The sequence below is a fragment of the Helianthus annuus genome, chromosome 17 (assembly GCF_002127325.2).
Source record: "Helianthus annuus cultivar XRQ/B chromosome 17, HanXRQr2.0-SUNRISE, whole genome shotgun sequence".
In the NCBI taxonomy this organism is placed as follows: domain Eukaryota; kingdom Viridiplantae; phylum Streptophyta; class Magnoliopsida; order Asterales; family Asteraceae; genus Helianthus; species Helianthus annuus.
The window spans coordinates 64,619,803-64,638,532 of NC_035449.2; the positions used below are offsets into that span (position 1 = coordinate 64,619,803).

At 38.9% G+C, this 18,730-nt stretch overlaps 1 pseudogene; it reads left to right on the top strand.

The window, feature by feature from the left end:
• Positions 1-378: 378 nt before the first annotated feature.
• Positions 379-17,993, top strand: LOC118488842 (annotated as a pseudogene).
• Positions 17,994-18,730: the final 737 nt, after the last annotated feature.

Consider the following 18,730-nt stretch of genomic DNA (forward strand, 5'->3'; position numbering starts at 1 on the left):
CTAGTGGGTTTGTATAACAAGGTTTAGGTTCGTCATCCTCCGCGAGGGACCTACAATCTAGGCTCGCTTAATATTGATATCACTACTACAAAATGGAGTATTAGACGGTGTTGAAGTTTTATTTTAGACGGGGTTAAAGCAATAACACCGTCTTAAAATCAATATCCATATGACCATTGTGCTGTTCTGATTAAAATATTCAAGAAAATTCAAAAAAAAAAAAACCCGTCTAATGTTTAAACACCGTCTTATACTATTTTATGCAACCTTTAGACGGTGTTGTCTTGAACACCGTCTTATAATCCGCGTCCCCTCTTCATTATTAGTCCTAGGCCGTTCGATCATAACACAATCTGACGGATCACCTTTTATTAAAACATGTCTCCGCTAAAAAGGTTATCAAAATCTTTGGGCGGGCTAATACTTCCTCATTCCCTCCCAAATCACAAACCAATGCCTCCCCCAAACCCTAGATTGACGTCGACGTTTGTCACCGCCCCACCTCGCCAGACCACCTTCAACACCGCTGTACGACCTTCTGAAACACTGGACCACAGGTAATTTCCTCTTCCACTTTTGTTCTTGAAACAAAATTGTGTGTTGGGGATGAATTGGGTGTTTCAGAACAGTAAGCTTAGGTGTGAATTGTGTGTTGAGAATGAATTTGGTGTTGGGGATAAATTTTTGAACAAACTTTTATGTATGAAATGGGTATATCAGTTTGGGGGCAGGGCATGAGAGGGGGGATGTGAAGATTATGAGAGGGTAGGGTTGAAATGGTGGCCTGATTGGGTCTGGGTTTGACTTTGGTTAGTTTTTACGGATGAACACATTTTGGAACCATGTTTCAGCATAGAATATGATAATTTTTAAGTTAAATTGATGGTTATATAACCATTTAAGCTATCTGACATATAGCCTCTGATGGGAATCTTGTTAATATGATGTTTAGATGCTTGCCGATCGTTTTGAGGTGTATACACACATATGTAGTTCATATATAGATGCTTGTCGATCGTCTTGTTAATATGTCAGTTTATGTATTTATATACAAGTTTCTCTAAATCTGAAAGGAACATCTTTGAATTTTTTATTAAATAGTTCAACAAATAGAAAAATATCTCAGATTAATCAAGTTGTTGTTGATAGGATAATGATTTTAATCTGCTAGATGTATAAAAAACTGAGAATTATATTGACTACGGTCTTTTGGTATTCCTTTGGCTTTGGTTCAGTAAGTCTCGGGTAAAGGACCCAGATCCAGAAAGGGGTTGCAGTAATTGAACTACGAGTTATGAATACCTGTGTTTTGTCTACCAATTTGTTTTTCATTTGTGTACTTAGAATCTTCAGTGACGATGATGATCTGAGGATTCATTGGAGTTTGATGCTGGCTTCGGGAGTATTATTATTGTGGATAACTTGCCAGTTGTGCCTGGGGAAAAGTTCAAGAAGCTTCAAGGTGTAGTTCGTAAAATCTATAGCCAAATTGGAGTGATTAAGGAGAATGGACTTTGGATGCATGTAGATGAAGACACCGGTAGAGGTTATTGCTTCATCAAGTACAACACTCCTCAGGTACTATTTTCTCTTAAGACTTCAGCAGTTATATTTTAACACACCATAAATATTTTTTTTGTGTGTGTAGGAAGCTGAGCTTGCAAAGGAGAAGACCGATGGGTACAAGCTAGACAGAGCACACATTTTTGCGGTCAACATGTTCGATGAAATCGACAAATTCATGAAAGTCCCAGACGAGTGGGCTCTGTGAAAGCACTGGGTCGATGACGAACATCAAACATTGCACTTGATTCAAGACATGAAGAACAAGAACAGGGTAGATGAAGAAGAAGATGCAAGACAAACTCATTCATTTCAATACAATCATCACAGATTACATACCAAACGAGTATACATCATCTTCTACAAGATGGTTTAGATCACAAAGATCTAAACCTAGCTTTCTCTCACAAACACATAATCTCTCTAGAGAGGTGCACAAAGCTTCTTTTTGTTCTGTCTCGTTCTGGCCTCTGTTTTGTCTATCTCTGTTTTCTCTCTTTGCCCTAATCCTATACAACACATATATATAGACTAGGGACTAAAGTTCGGACAACAACAATCTACACGAAGCTCTGACTTTTGCCCTAAACATAAAACTCAGACCAAAGGCTAGTCCAAAACTTGGACAAATTGTCCAAGGATAAAACTAGGACTAATCCAAAACTTGGACAAATTGTCCAAGGATAAAACTAGGACTAACCTAAAACTTGGACAAAATGTCCAAGGATAAAACTAGGACTAATCTAAAACTTGGACAAAATGTCCAAGGATAAAGTTGGGACTATCTTTCAACAAATGTACAATAAAGACCCTACAAAATGAAGGCGTGCACTTTTCACCCAAAGTGCATTAACAACTCCCCCTTGATCAATGCATGGTCTTCATGTGGTCTTGAATTCTTCATTATCATTGACTTTAACTTGGACTTCTGCTTTGTTTGACACAGAACTGATAAGCCACAGTTACCCGGTAGGAACTGCACTTACAGTCTCCCCCTTAACTGTTGCATCAGTTCTTCTGTGTGGCATCGATAATCTTCAATCACCGGATACTGCACTTACACACTCCCCCTTGACTGATGATATCATGCATGCTTTCAACTTTAGCTGAGACTTGATCTTTTAGGTAGAGCACAGCGATCTTCAACCCTTCTAATTAAAGACTTGCTGACGATCACTTAAGGCCGCTTTGAGAAACCCGAAGAATCCAACATCAAACACTGTTGATCCTCCCCCTCAGACTACTCACGAATCAAGTTAACGCGAACCGACCTACAACCACATGTAGGAATATCGCTCGATACATTAATCTTCAAACCTAACCGGTAGCAGAAAGAAACATTGGATTTCCAATGCCCAACCTTGATCACTTCAAACTTCACAAAGACATGAAGCTTAGTTCGATAAGTTAATAACAAACTGAACTTTGTAAAAGTACATCCGCCATATTGATCAGAGTCTTCAACCGAGTGTTCGAAATCATTTCATCTCGAATCTTCAAGATCCAATCTCGTATCTTCACAAATCCAACAATTACCCGATGACTTTCGTCTCTGATCTCCCCCTCAATGTAGGAACCCCTATTTCGAGAATCGGATCAGTCACCAACTTGGAAGAGGTACCAAGAAGACTAATCTTCTCTACTCTAACCGGCATACGATAAAGGCATGACCTTCAACTACTTGCCAAACGAACAATTTGCTTCATCACGTCAACACTTGATTGAACCTCGAACAAACTTGACAAAACTTAATCACACACTAGCTCTAACTTGCTTCATGTTATAAACACTTCGCCACCGGTAAGATTAACACTAAGTTAATCTCAAAGATAGTAAACATGAACTTGTTTCGATGTAGCACCACGAGCTTTTGATTTACAAAGAAAACAGGAATTTCAAAATTTTTACTCCCCCTTTTTCTTTGTAAACAATACAACAATCCAAGCATGTCGTATTCTCTTCACCCCCTCACTTTGCCGCCACGAATCCCACAAAGAACCATCAAATGACTAAAACCCGTACCACATCTCCGACGAACGGAGAACCATTCCACTTATTCTTAAACTCACCAGAGAGTGAGAGTACGAACAATCATAACAATAACCAGTCATCACCCTTGTTTACTACAAACCACTGTAGACCTATAACCATTGGCCGACACAACAGTCCCTGGTTTGTATAGTGACATCGCTACAACATGGTTTCAAAGCTCAGACTATGGAAAACCTCGGACTAGGTCAAGATCAAGTAAAACTCGGACTTGGTCAAGATTAAGTGAAACTCGGACACAAGGGACAAAGAAAGCTCGGACTAGGTCAAGGTCAAGTAAAACTCAGACACAAGGGACTAAGAAAAACTCAGACTATTAGTTTATTAAACTAATAAAATTCGGACTAAAGTAGATCTAAGACAAAACTCGGACCTAACTAAAGAGAAACAAACTCGGACTCACTAAGAAAGGTTAAAAATACGGACCTAATTCAAAGGAGACAAAACTCGGACTAGTTCGGACTTAACTAACTCAGACTAAATAAAGTCGGACTACTAACAAGTTTAAAATTCGGACAAATTCTAAGAATATCATGAATCTTCGGACACAAATAAACAGGAACCAAAAACTCGGACCTGAAAAAGTCGGAATTTTTATATGGAGGACAAAAACTCGGAAATTTTAATAGTCGGAACTTTAATAGTCGGACCATTAACTTCATCCATACTAAAACTCGGACCAACAGACACAAAGGAAGTTTTAAAACTCAGACACAAAGGAAGTTTTAAAACTTGGACACTTTAAAAGAATAATAAAAAAAACTCAGACTTTTGGAGGTTCCAAAACTCTGACCCTTGTTTCCAAAACTCTGACCTTTTGTAGTTTCCAAAACACTGACCTTTTGTAGTTTCCAAACCTCTGACCTTTTTGAAGTTTCCAAGACTCTGACCTTTTGAAGGTTATAAAACTCTGACCTTTTTGGAGATTCTAAAACTCGGACCTACCAACCTCTAAAGTTGAAACCTCTGAACTATTCATAATTCCAAATTGTAAAGCTCGGACAAGCTTCAGTAATTAGTCTCCTGACTATCTCCCCAGTGTGACTTCACACTGGTTCACCAAAAACCCCGGAAACACAAACACAGAGTTTTAAACTCAGACAATCCTTTTTGGATCAAAACCCTAGATCTCCAAAAACCCAGCAGTTCTCTCCAACACAGATCAAATATCTTCATATCTGGACCAAAATCTTCACGTCTTCAAGATGTTTGGCGGAAACAAACATCAAATCAAGAGCAATGGTGATTCGGAAGGCGGTTAGACCATTCCAAATCGGTAACCATGCTATGATACCACTGTGAAAGCACTGGATCGATGACGAACATCAAACATTGCACTTGATTCAAGACATGAAGGACAAGAACAGGGTAGATGAAGAAGAAGATGCAAGACAAACTCATTCATTTCAATACAATCATCAGAGATTACATACCAAACGAGTATACATCATCTTCTACAAGCTGGTTTAGATCACAAAGATCTAAACTTAGCTTTCTCTCACAAACACATAGTCTCTCTGGAGAGGTGCACAAAGCTTCTTTTTGTTCTGTCTCGTTCTAGCCTCTGTTTTGTCTATCTCTGTTTCCTCTCTTTGCCCTAATCCTATACAACACATATATATAGACTAGGGACTAAAGTTCGGACAACAACAATCTACACGAAGCTCTGACTTTTGCCCTAAACATAAAACTCAGACCAAAGGCTAGTCCAAAACTTGGACAAATTGTCCAAGGATAAAACTAGGACTAATCCAAAACTTGGACAAATTGTCCAAGGATAAAACTAGGACTAACCTAAAACTTGGACAAAATGTCCAAGGATAAAACTAGGACTAATCTAAAACTTGGACAAAATGTCCAAGGATAAAACTAGGACTAATCTAAAACTTGGACAAAATGTCCAAGGATAAAGTTGGGACTATCTTTCAACAAATATACAATAAAGACCCTACAAAATGAAGGCATGCACTTTTCACCCAAAGTGCATTAACAACTCCCCCTTGATCAATGCATGGTCTTCATGTGGTTGAATTCTTCATTATCATTGACTTTAACTTGGACTTCTGCTTTGTTTGACACAGAACTGATAAGCGACAGTTACCCGGCAGGAACTTCACTTACAGGCTCCACCTGAGAGCAGGCCTCATACACCCGGGGTATGCATCCAGAATTAGTTTATTTTCTTTGCGTTGTATATTGTGTAGTTTGTTCCAATTTCATGTGACTAATGGATTTTTTAATATTTTTCATTAAGTTTTTTTTTTCTAAAGAACTTTTTTGTATGCCTTATTGTTAGTTCCAGCTTTAATTTTAAAGCTCGAGCTTGGCTCGTTGGTAGTTTCTCAAACTCGAGCTCTGCCCAGGCTAGATTATAATAGACTCATTTAGGCTCGCGAGCTCGATAAGTGAAGCTCATTTACTAAACAAGCTTATTTTTAGGTTTGGGCTTGGCTCGTAAACACGGTTAAATAAGCTTGGCTCGACTCGTTTACTAGACGAATTTAAATAAAGGGTAAATGTTATTAAATATTAATAAAAACTAATATTACACCAAGGTTCGATAAGGCTAGTCGAGCCCATGCTAGGGTCGAGCTCGGGCTCGATAAATAAACGAGATTCATTTTAGGCTCAAGCTCGGCTCGCGCTCTCTATAACGCTCAGCCCGTTTCAAGCTTTTTCTCGACCTGCTTGGTTCGTTTGCACCCCTACTTAATGCAGTTCTTGAAAGTAGTAGTTAATGCCTAACGTTTTGCAGTTATTTTCGTGTTATCAAGTGTTCATTCATGGGTAATTCTTGTGTTGGTATCATTTCTATAAATTGCAATACACATGCTTAACTTTTTACTGCATATAGCATTGATGAAACATCACTTCCAAACATCATTTTTATGAGAAATCTGTTTGGAGTCATGGGATTTGGTTGAATTATTTGTTTGCTTTTTTTGTACATGGGTGAAAGTGGGAAACCTGATTCCCGTTTGTGGCTTTTTTGCAGATCTGAAGACTTTTATAAGATATATTGCAAACTAGTTATAACGTTAAACGTTTTGGCATAATGCAGGAGAATCTGCAACGCTGGCTTACTGATGAGAAAGGAAGAGAACAGTTTTGTAAGGCCTCCTAATCCAAGATCTCACTCAGCTAAAGCCACCAACAGGTGTGCGGAATCCACCTGATGACTAACCACTGCATATGAAACACTAGTATGCAAGGATTTGAGAGAGAAATCAAGAATACAATGAGTATTCTTGATGAGGAAGATGAATGACGTCACTCACACAAAGCAGCCGCCAGACAAAAACACACACAATGATTAGGGTTAGGTGCACAGAATTTCACACAAAATCGTTGCCTTGTCTATTCCACATTAAAGTATATATACAAGGAAAAGCCCGGACTTTCAAAACTAACTAGAAAGCCCGGACAAAACATATAGCACAAAGCTCAGACCTTTTGCCTAGACAAAACTCAGACAAAGGCAACACAAATAAACTCTGACCTTAGTCCATACAAAAACTCTGACTAAAGAAACCATCCTAAAACTTGGACAAAATGTCCCTAGGATAAACTTGGGACTAATTTTCAACATATGTACAATAAAGACCCTAATAAATGGGAGACATGCACTTTATCACCTAAAGTGCATTAACAAACTCCCCCTTGATTAGTGCATGGTCTTCATTGGTCTTGAAATCTTCATACTCTCTTCGAGAAGCTGCTTCCTGCCCAAACCTTGTTGTTCACACAGAACTGAACCACCTTGATGAACTGGTCCGCTAGAACACGATCTTTTTCATTGTGTTTTAGGGGCAGGCGCCGAAGCTTCTTCAAATCTTCCATCTTGAGATGAACGAACCAGACGCACACAGCTTCTTCAAATCTTCCATCTTGTTATGAACGATCCAGACGCACACAGCTTCTCCAAATCTTCCATCTTGTGATGAATGATCCAGACGCATACAGCTTCTCCAACTCTTCCATCTTGAGATGAACGATCCAGACCTGAAACACTTAACACCGGATTAAGAAACTTGACCCCGGAGACATCGGCCCAAACCTGGATCCCAAAAATAAATTCCAATACCCCAGAAAAAAACAATTGAAATATTAAACAACCAACATTTAATAACTTATTTAAACAATTTTCACAACCCTAGAGTATTCTTAATAAGATAACTCGCACATAGAAATAAGAAAGCAAAATCTTTTTGTGGTTTTTCAATTTGAACTAAATTAAATAGGTTAAACCTAAGAACATATTTACACTAATTATCTTTTTGTGAAGTCGGAGCAAAGGAATCATATCGGTTTTACTGTCAGTACCCAACACAAGAACCATAGCATTTTAGCTTTAATCTTTTAGAATGATATTGACAGTTCAAGACGTTCAACGGTATTGTGGTCCACTTAAGTTTTAGCACGCTTTCGAACACTGTTTTCGAGATATGGAATTAAGTGTATTAGTACCTGACAATAACTATGTTTACCCACCTCAGAATATACTCCCGTATCAAGGTATACACGAGAGATCATCTTACTGGTGAGTATACCATTTATCATCTGTTTTAGACGTATAAGCTAATGTGAGATACTCACTTATTTGGGATTGAAAACAAGTCCTTTGTGATAGAATCACTTATCTAGGAGGAACTTGAATTTCAGATGCAAAGGGCACAGGAGCAAGTCCGTGAACAGGTTAGTACCATCGTACAGACAAAGAGACGAACTTGACTCTCGCATAAATTTTGTGGGACATGTGATTGTTTATCACTTATTTGGGTCGAATGCATCATGAATTAAGGATATTTACACGTATGTATGGTATCATGGAAGATCTAGACTTGCGTCCCCGTTATTTTCCGGTAAAAGAAGCAACCATGATACCCAGATGATAAACAGCATAAAGACCACGTATCTCAGAACCTCGGCAATCTATCAAACGAAATTACGGTACCAAGACCATATATCCAAGAGATGCGCCACACGAGTTACGCAGTTCATTATGTTTATATACCAAAGACAGGTTCTTATTTACGCGTAAAACCTACCGAAGCAACGTATGATGAAGCTGCCACAGTTAACGGTTAATTGATTATATAACCATAGTCCTGCACACCGATGTACTATCATTTCCCTTATATGTCAACACGACTTCATTTTAAATTTTTCATATGTTTTTGTATTTTTCTGAAAAATTTATCCTACAACTATGTAAAATATTTTTGGAGTTTTTCAATTTTTCGAAAGCAGTAAGAATTGTACAGAAAAGATAAAATAAAGTTTCTATGCGAGTTTTGAAAGCATTTTACTCAGGGTTGATCATGCCAATCATTCGGACCAGATTTTCAAATCTAGCCCGATCGAATGTTTTTGTAAACAGGTCGGCAAGATTATCCAAGGTGTCTACCCTAGCCACTTCTATTAAACCCTTCTCAGCACAGTCACGAATAAAATGATGCCTAACATCTATGTGCTTAGTGCGTGAGTGATTTACTGGATTGTTTGTTATGGAAATGGCAGAGTTGTTATCGACAAGGATAGGAGTTGGAGTAAAATTCAAACCGTAGTCCCTCATTTGCTGCTGAATCCACAAAACCTGAGCACAACAGCTTGAAGCAACAATGTACTCGGCCTCGCACGTGGATAGAGAAACGGCAACTTGCTTTTTGCATTGCCAAGAGACAAGACGATTCCCAAGAAGTTGTGCACCGCCAGAGGTTGACTTTCTGTTCATCCGGCACCCTCCGAAATCTGCGTCAGCATACGCCATCAAATCCAGACCACCTTCAGCTGGATACCACAATCCAAGCTTAGCCGTCCCTTTCAGATATCTGAAAATACGCTTGACAGCTTTCAAGTGCGACTCCTTCGGAGTTGATTGGTACCTAGCACACAAACAAACAGAGAACGTAATATCTGGTCGTGAAGCAGTAAGATACATCAATGAACCTATCATTGCTCGATATAGAGTCGGATCCACTTCAGGATCTTTCACATCATCGGGTGAAAGCTTGAGATTTGTCGGGAGAGGCGTGTCATAGGGTAAGCTATCTTCCAATCCAAATCTTTTGAGAATCTCGTGGACATACTTTGTCTTATGCACGTACGTCCCGGTTTTTTCTTGACTTACTTGAAGACCTAAAAAGAAGGATAACTCGCCCATCGCGCTCATTTCAAACTTTGACTTCATCACCGCTTCGAACTCACGACACACTTCTTCATTTGAAGAACCAAAAATTATGTCATCAACGTAAATTTGCACAATCAGAAAATCTCCCCCTTTCTTCAAAATGAACAGTGTGGAGTCAATCGCACCACGCGAGAACCCATGCTCCAAAAGATGCTTTGACAACGTCTCGTACCATGCTCGAGGGGTCTGATGGAGACCATAAAGAGCCTTGTCCAACAGATAGACCTTGTTGTCTAACCCTGGAGCTTCAAAACCCGGTGGTTGGGATACATACACAGTTTCATGCAATTTCCCATAAAGGAAGGCGCTTTTCACATCCAACTGATAAACTTTGATACGCATGTGTGCAGCAAAGGCTAGAAACAAACGAATAGCTTCCAGACTTGCCACCGGTGCATAAAATTCGGTATAATCAATCCCTTCCTCTTGATTGAAGCCTTGAACAACCAAACGTGCTTTGTTTCTCACAACGACACCCTTATCGTCTTTCTTGCACTTGAAAACCCATTTCGTGTTGATTGCATGTTGGCCTTTTGGAAGATCGACCAAATTCCACACCTTTAACTTGTCGAACTGAGCTAACTCTTCTTGCATCGCCTCACACCAAGAATTATCCTTCAGAGCCATTTGATAGTTCTTCGGCTCTATCTGAGAGATAAAACATTCATGCAGGCTAAGATTGTAGATTTCTTCTTTCTTGATAGCAGAGAACAGACATTGCATCTCTGAAATACTCCTTCGCGTTTGCACTCCCGCATTTGGATTCCCAATAATATTATCTACAGGATGATGAATATTTGTTATTGGAACTGGAATTGCCGGAGCTTGAAGATTGTTTCCCAAATTCGATTGAATCTCCCCCTCAGCATTTGCATTACTACTGCAAGCTTGATCATTACCAGAAGACGAATTAACATTTGGATATGCTAAAAAGTCAACGTATAGATCTCCACTTGTAGTTTGAGCAGCTGCATTGGGGATCTGCTCAGCAACAACATTATTTACGGTCGAAGAATCAACGACTGGAACGTTCGAAGACACATTAGTAGGAATACTTGCTCTCCAGCTCGCATCCACTTCATCTTTGTTCACAAGATGTGTGTATACAACCTCCGAATCTTCTTATGAGACATCAGGAAGATCAAATGAATCAAATAATTTATCATAATCATAACCGCTTTTGGGACCGAATTCGGACGGTGGAGGATCGAAACTCAAAGGAGTTATATCAAACACGATCTCCACTGTTCGCTTCTTGATGTTATAAACGCTTTTGTTTGGAGTTCCATTGGCATAACCCAAAAAGAACCCAATTTCACCAACTTCCCCCATTTTCGGAGTATCTTTGGTGCGTTTGATAACACACTTAATCCCAAAAGGCTGAAAATCAGATAGGTTTGGTTTCCTGTTTACAAGCAATTCATAACACGTTTTATCTTCTCTTTTGAAAGTAAGCACATGATTTAACACATAACATGCAGTGTTTACCGCCTCGGCCCAGAAGAAAATTGGCAATTTTGATTCAGAAAGCATAGTGCGGGCCGCCTCAATCAGGGTACGATTCTTCCATTCTGCTACTCCGTTCTGTTGAGGAACATATGGAGCGCTAAACTGATGAATTATTCCCATTTCCCGACATAACTCATCCATGTAATGATTTTTAAACTCAGTGCCGTTGTCACTTCGGATTTTCTTAATAGGAAGTGAATAATTTTTCTCAAGTTGTTTGAATAAGTCTCTTAAGATACCAGCGGTTTGATCCTTTGTTTTTAGGAAAAATACCCATGAGTAACGTGAGAAATCATCAGTGACAACTAAGCAATAAGACATCCCACCAATGCTAGCAACACGGATCGAGCCGAAAAGATCCATGTGAAGCAATTCAAGTGGTTTTTGAATTGAGTTAACTGTTTTCGGTTTATGAGGCTTTCGTTTGATTTTTCCTTTTTCACATGATTCACATTTGTTGTGCATATTGAAACTACGTAAAGGAACCCCCAACACTAAGTTGTTTTCCACTAAGTGGTTCATTTTTCGCAGATGCACGTGGCCCATTCTCCTATGCCAGAGGTACGATTGATCTTCAGTCACCTTTGAAAGTAGACAAGTCACTGGAGCAGACGAGTTAACCAACGGGCGCATGTCCATGACATATGTGTTATTCACCCTTGGAGCCCTCATAACGATCCAATCTTCAGGAATAACAAATCCCGGACGCAAAACGAAGCAAGCTTTATCAGTGAACAACATCGTGTACTTGTTATCACATATTTGAGAAACCGACATCAAGGTATGCTTCAATTCTTCAACGTAGTTAACTTTATGCAGCGTGATTTTTCCATTTGACACAGGGCCTTCACCGGTGATGTAACCACCCTTTTCACCAGCAAAATTCACATAACCACCACGGATTTGTTTAAAATTGTTCAATAACTCTTTATTTCCTGTTATATGTCTGGAACAGCCACTATCGATATACATAATATAGATAGCCCTCTTCAGCTGCTCCTACACTCCCCAACAAAAATTTAGTTAGAGTGTGGGACCCAAGCCATGATGGTCTTGGGTCGTCCTGATTCGTCAACATAAAAAAACTCTTTGAAATAACCATTATCGCCTCTGTGTCCACCATTTCCACTTCGGAAATTGTTGGAATGAGTCCCCGCAAATCGTGGATTATACGGAGTTGACGATCTGTTGGTATAACTAGAGTTTCCGTACCCTCGGCTTCCATAGTTTTGGTAACTGTAATTTTGATTCCTGGGTGGCTCAAAATTCCTACCAAATCTAGGAGCATCTTCGTGTCTTGAGAATGATCGTGGATGATTATCCGAATGCTGTCTTTGATTTGGAAATCGGGGGGGGGGGGTGACGCATTTCGGTCATTCACGAATCTGTTCTGTGCCTGAGGTCTAACATAGTTGTTGTTCGGACCTCCAGAGCGTTGGTCATTCTCAACTACTTGGAAAGTGACATGGTTTTGTCGTCTGTGAGGGGTTTTCTCACGAGTATCATGTCTTTGAGATACATTTTCTGATCTGTCCCCACGGTTAATAACAACGTGTTTCTCCTCTTGATCCTGAGTTTGTTGTGATTTAACATTTGGTTTGACAACTGGTTTTACTTCTTGTTTAATCACTTTGTTTTTCTCAACCTTCTGATTTTTACCATTTTTCTTTTCAACATTAACTTTTTCATTTTGTGGTTTTTCAACAAAAGGTTTCTTTTGATCAGGATCAACAAGAGATTTACCCCTGTCATCGGGACAGTCTGCTGCTAAGTGTCCTTTCCCATGACACTTATAGCATTTGCGAATTCTTGCAGCATTCTTTGGACGTTCCTCATGATCGGTCGGAGATGATGAGGCGTTGGTGGAATTTTTCAAGATTTGGTTCACAAACTGAGAGTTGGAACCTGTCTTGATTTTTATTTCTTCTTTGACAAAATCCTCCCCTTTAACAAACTCAGTTTTAGGGACATTTTTCAAAGCCTTTTTATTTTTCCCACGTGACTTTGGTTTTGACTTCTCATTTTGAACTTGATTGAAAATTTCTAAAATCTTATTGCTTATCAAATTTTCAATGTTTTCAAAATTCACCTCATTTTTTTTTGAAACTCCACTCATCTTCGACTGATCTGAGTTAGTAACTTCATCTGGCTCAGATTCTGACTCACTCTGTGGTTCAACTGTCAGAGGGGTCGTTGGCACAAAATTTGCCAATTCAGGATCAATGCTTGGCATTGATGTATAATTATGGTTTACCGGAGGAGGCACCTTAGTATAACCAATGCCGAACATTTCTTCCTCAGATTCTTTGAGACGTTGGCTGTTAATACAGAAATTCATCACTTCAGATGAATCCCTGAACTTTTCAATCTTTCGTTGCAAATCTAAAATCAGATTATCTTTTTCTAAAATAATTTTGTTCTTTTCCAAAACACAATTTTGATTCATTTCTAGTTCAGATTTTAATTCCTGATTTTTAAGATTTCCCTGAGCCACAAGTCTCTCAAATTCAGAGATATCATTTTCAGCGCTTTTATCTTAATTCGGTGTTCTTTATCCGAATTAGACAAAACAGCAATGAGTTTTCTGGATTTTTCTAAATCTACAATTAAGTTTGTGTTATGAAGTGCATATCTATCAATCATAGTCACAAACTCAACACATCTAGCACATCGTTTATCTAGAAAAGATGATTTTACCTCAATGCCAGCCATGAATGCACAAGCCTCGTTCTCAACGGAGTTTTCTTCCAACCTTTTAGCTTCTGCATCCGCAAATTGCTGCATTTCAGCCGTGGAGATGTTGAATTCAAAGCGTTCTCCCTTTTCTTCATCTTCTGTCTTGTTAGACTTTTCAACGGTCTCTTCAATCAAGGAATCTTCATTTTCAGCAACATTCCCCGAATCCAACTCTTCTCCAAGAACCTCAGCTACAACCGCAAGCTCCTCAATATTAGTCTCTTCGACAATCTCTTCATACACTTCTTCGTTCACAATTTTTGCTATAAATGCTTGTGACACAATTGCTCCTGAGATGTCTTCCAAAGCACATCCCCAGTCATAAGGCTCAGTCACACTTTGTAGAGGTTGAGCCACCATAGCATTGTTTGTCGAAGGTGTATAATTTTCAGACCCACTTGAACGAGCACTTGAATTAGAGGTAGCAGGTGATGCATTGTTGTGAGGTCTTGAATTATTTCCTCGAGAGTTGTTGTCTCTATCAGATCTTTCCATTTTCGGATTTCGACAATCACGTGCAAAATGCCCATAGATACCGCAGTTGTAACATTTTACTTTGGACATGTCGACTCCCATTCGAGTCTTTGTCTGACCTCCTATGAACTTCCTACCTGTCTTCAATAGAAATTTTTTCGCTCTACGGACTAACAGTGCCATATTGAGTTGTAGATCAAGTTCTTCTATTTCGTCTTGATCTATCTGATCAAAGTCCTCATCGAGACTTGACGGTTCAACGAGCTTTCCAAGACACAAGTTCTCGTAGGCAGTCATGAAGGACGCCAACAGACTCATGTTTTCTTCAATCAACTTCAAACAACTTGCATCTATCTTAGGAATGTTCAAGCTTATTCCTTGAGATTTCTGAGCTCCACTAGAGGAGTACATCCCTTGATTTGAATTGGTTGTTCCACCTGAACTGTCATTGTTGCTTATGAAGGCGTGTTCCCTTGCAGGACCTTCATTCTCCGAATACAAGGCAACACCAACTCCACCATTACTACCCTTCTCCGTTGGTTTTGAAGCCTTATATAACTGAGGATCTTGGATCTTCTCGAAATCAGATGCTTGATCTTCCATATTCCAAGCATAACCCCTCAGTTTCTGAACAGCTTTTTCCAATGAGAGCTCCTCATAGAGACCACCCTCTCTAATCAATGCAGTGTACATATTCCATTCTCTGGAAAGACAATTCAGAAACTTCTCAACCTTCTCAAATTCGGTGTAGATACCCTCTTGACTTCTATCAAGTTCGCTCAACAGATGATAAAATCGGTTCACTGTGTCATCAAATGATTCATTTCTTAAAGCCTTGAACACAACGAATTGAGTCTTCAAACGTTCGAGACGTCGCTTCTTGTACATTTCATTTCCTTCATATCGCTGGATCATACTATCCCACAATTCCTTTGAGCTATTTCTATTACGGAACGTATGAAGTATAGATTGCGACATTGCCATCGTTATCATTGACATAGCTTTCTCTTCACAGTCAAAAAATCTCTTTTGGTCGTCAGTGAGTGCCAAATACGTATCAATCGTCAACGTACATACTGGAGTAGCTCCACATCCTTTAACGATACACAACCAGATTTTGATGTCTTTTGGTCGCACATATCTTTCAAAACGCTCCTTCCACTCAGGAAAATCAAGCTCGTTTATCAACAAAGGAGGTTTGTCGCTACTTCCTACTTCAGCATTGTGCTTGAGGTTTTGCACCATTGCAGTCAGATTGTTGTTTGCCATTTCAGAAAACAACAGTAGGTTACCAAGCAAGAACTTTGTTACAGAGAAGATTTTCTAAGTCCAAACTCGGAGAGAAAACACGGAGTGAAGTGTCTGAGCTTTAATCAGAGTGTGAAACCCGGATCACAAAAACCTGACATAAAACACACAGAAAAACTCGGACACTAATAAAAGATCAGACTCCCCAATAAAAAGAAACTCGGACTCTCTCTGATAATTATAGAAATTCGGACACTCTAACACTTAAAAAATTCGGACTCTAGAGGATTTAAAGAAATTCGGACTAAAGGATTAAATAATTCGGACTTTAACTAAGAAACAAAAACTCAGACTCAAAGAACTAGATGAAATTCGGACTTTCTAAGACTCCAATAGAAAATTCGGACTAGTTACTACACTGTTGAAAGTCGGACTAAGACTCTAATAGATAAAAGTCGGACTTCTTTGGATAGGATAAAGTTCGAACAAAATAACTCAAGTTAAAATCGGACACACTAGACTCACTTGAAAGAACTCGGACTCAACTACAGTTAAAAATTCGGACACTACTACTCTAGTAACACAATAAAATTCGGACTCAGGAAAATAACATTCAGATACTCTAAAAGTTTGGACTATAACTCTAGATAAAAGATAAATTCGGACGTCTAAACAAGAATAATAAAAATTCAGACTATGTGAATAAACTAAAACTCGGACACACTAACCTAGATAAAAGTTGGACGATGAAATTCGGACTCTACTAAAACAAGACAAAAGTCGGACTCTTATATTATAATAAACACAAGTCAAAGGTCGGACCTATCTCAGGAATATTCTAAAATTCGGACAACCAGAAACTCGGACCTGAGAACTAAATAAAGAGTTTAAAAGTCGGACTTAACTAAAGGTTAAAAAATTCGGACAAGATAAACTCTAAACTCAGAAAGAACCAATCCCCGGACTATCTCCCCAATGTGACTACACACTGGTTCAACAATACCCCGGAGACACAAACACAGAATGTAAACTACGGACAAGGCTTCCAAAGATCAAACTCAGAATCTTTTTCACCTTCAAAACTCTGTATGAACAAGAACCAAAAACCCCTGTAAAACCCAGATGAAGAACAACACTAAAAATCACCAACCTACTCAAAATCCATCATCAAATCACTAGATATGAATGAAGAATCATGAATAAAACACAAAAAGTCACTAAACTCTCACTAAACCCTATCAAAGTATGAACTTTTCTCACCAAAACCTTCAAACTAAGAACACCTACAGTAGTATGAGCACACTGCTCTGATACCACTTGTAAGGCCTCCTAATCCAAGATCTCACTCAGCTAAAGCCACCAACAGGTGTGCGGAATCCACCTGATGATTAACCACTGCAGATGAAAACTAGTATGCAAGGATTTGAGAGAGAAATCAAGAATACACTGAGTATTCTTGATGAGGAAGATGAATGACGTCACTCACACAAAGCAGCCGCTAGACAAAAACACACACAATGATTAGGGTTAGGTGCACAGAATTTCACACAGAATCGTTGCCTTGTCTATTCCACATTAATGTATATATACAAGGCAAAGCCCGGACTTTCAAAACTAACTAGAAAGCTCGGACAAAACATATAGCACAAAGCTCAGACCTTTTGCCTAGACAAAACTCAGACAAAGGCTACACAAACAAACTCTGACCTTAGTCCATACAAAAACTCTGACTAAAGAACCATCCTAAAACTTGGACAAAATGTCCCTAGGATAAACTTGGGACTAATTTTCAACATATGTACAATAAAGACCCTAATAAATGGGAGACATGCACTTATCACCTAAAGTGCATTAACAAGATTGTTATTGGTGTTGGATCCGACACAGAGGTCCTTTGGAACGATGCAAGACAAGTGAAGGCTGATCCCGTTAACAAATGCCTGTAATAGAAAAATCCTTTATTTTCATATCCTCTTATTTCATTTTCTATATGAAAGAATGTTGATTATAATATTATATTAGAATGTGATAATAATAATAATAATGCATTTCTTTTTTGCAGTTCTGGACTGAAAGTTTTGTGCAGTGGTCTCCGTTAGGGACCTACTTAGCCACGGTTCACCGTCAAGGTGCTGCTGTTTGGGGCGGTGCTTCCACATTTAACTGCGTGATGCGTTATGCTCATCCACATGTTGCGTATGATTATGCTTTTTGTTTTGAGTAACGTGCCATTTTCGTCCCTGAGGTTTTGTGTAAGTAGACATGGCACTTAGTTTGTTAGAAGCAGATGATGACACGAATATAACGTACAATTATTACATTTTATATGTTAGGTAGTTTTATGACGTGTTTGTGAATTGTGACTTAAAACGAACTCGGATTGTGATGTTTGTGACGTTTATGCTTATGTTTTTTTTTGAAAGGCAACCATTTATGCTTACGTTTATGCTTACTAGTTTATGTTTATTTAGTTTTTGTGTGTCGTGAACAGGAAATTGGCGAGGTTTGTATTGAAAAAACAAGAAAAAAAACGTTTTTTAAGCATCAGCGACGACAGGGAAATAGTGACGATTGCCACGACAGGATAACAGTGACGATTTATATCATAATATCAAAAGACGGTGTTCATCAAGTTTATCAAATTGAACACCAAAAGACGGTGTTCATTAAGTTTAAGCCGGTGTTCATCAAGTTTAAGCCGGTGTTCAAATTGAACACTTCGAACACCGTCTAATAAGACTTGATTTTAAACCGGTGTGCTTTAAGACGGTGTTGAAAACACCGTCTTAAAACCCATATCACCCCGTCTAAAGCTCTGTTTTGTAGTAGTGTATGTAGGTCCCTAGAGGAGGATCTAGAACACCTTCTCCTTGTTACCGAACAAACCCGCAAGTACGGAATCCAAGCGGGTATGCAACCAAGTCAAAGAACACACAAATACACAATAGATTTCAAAGTTAA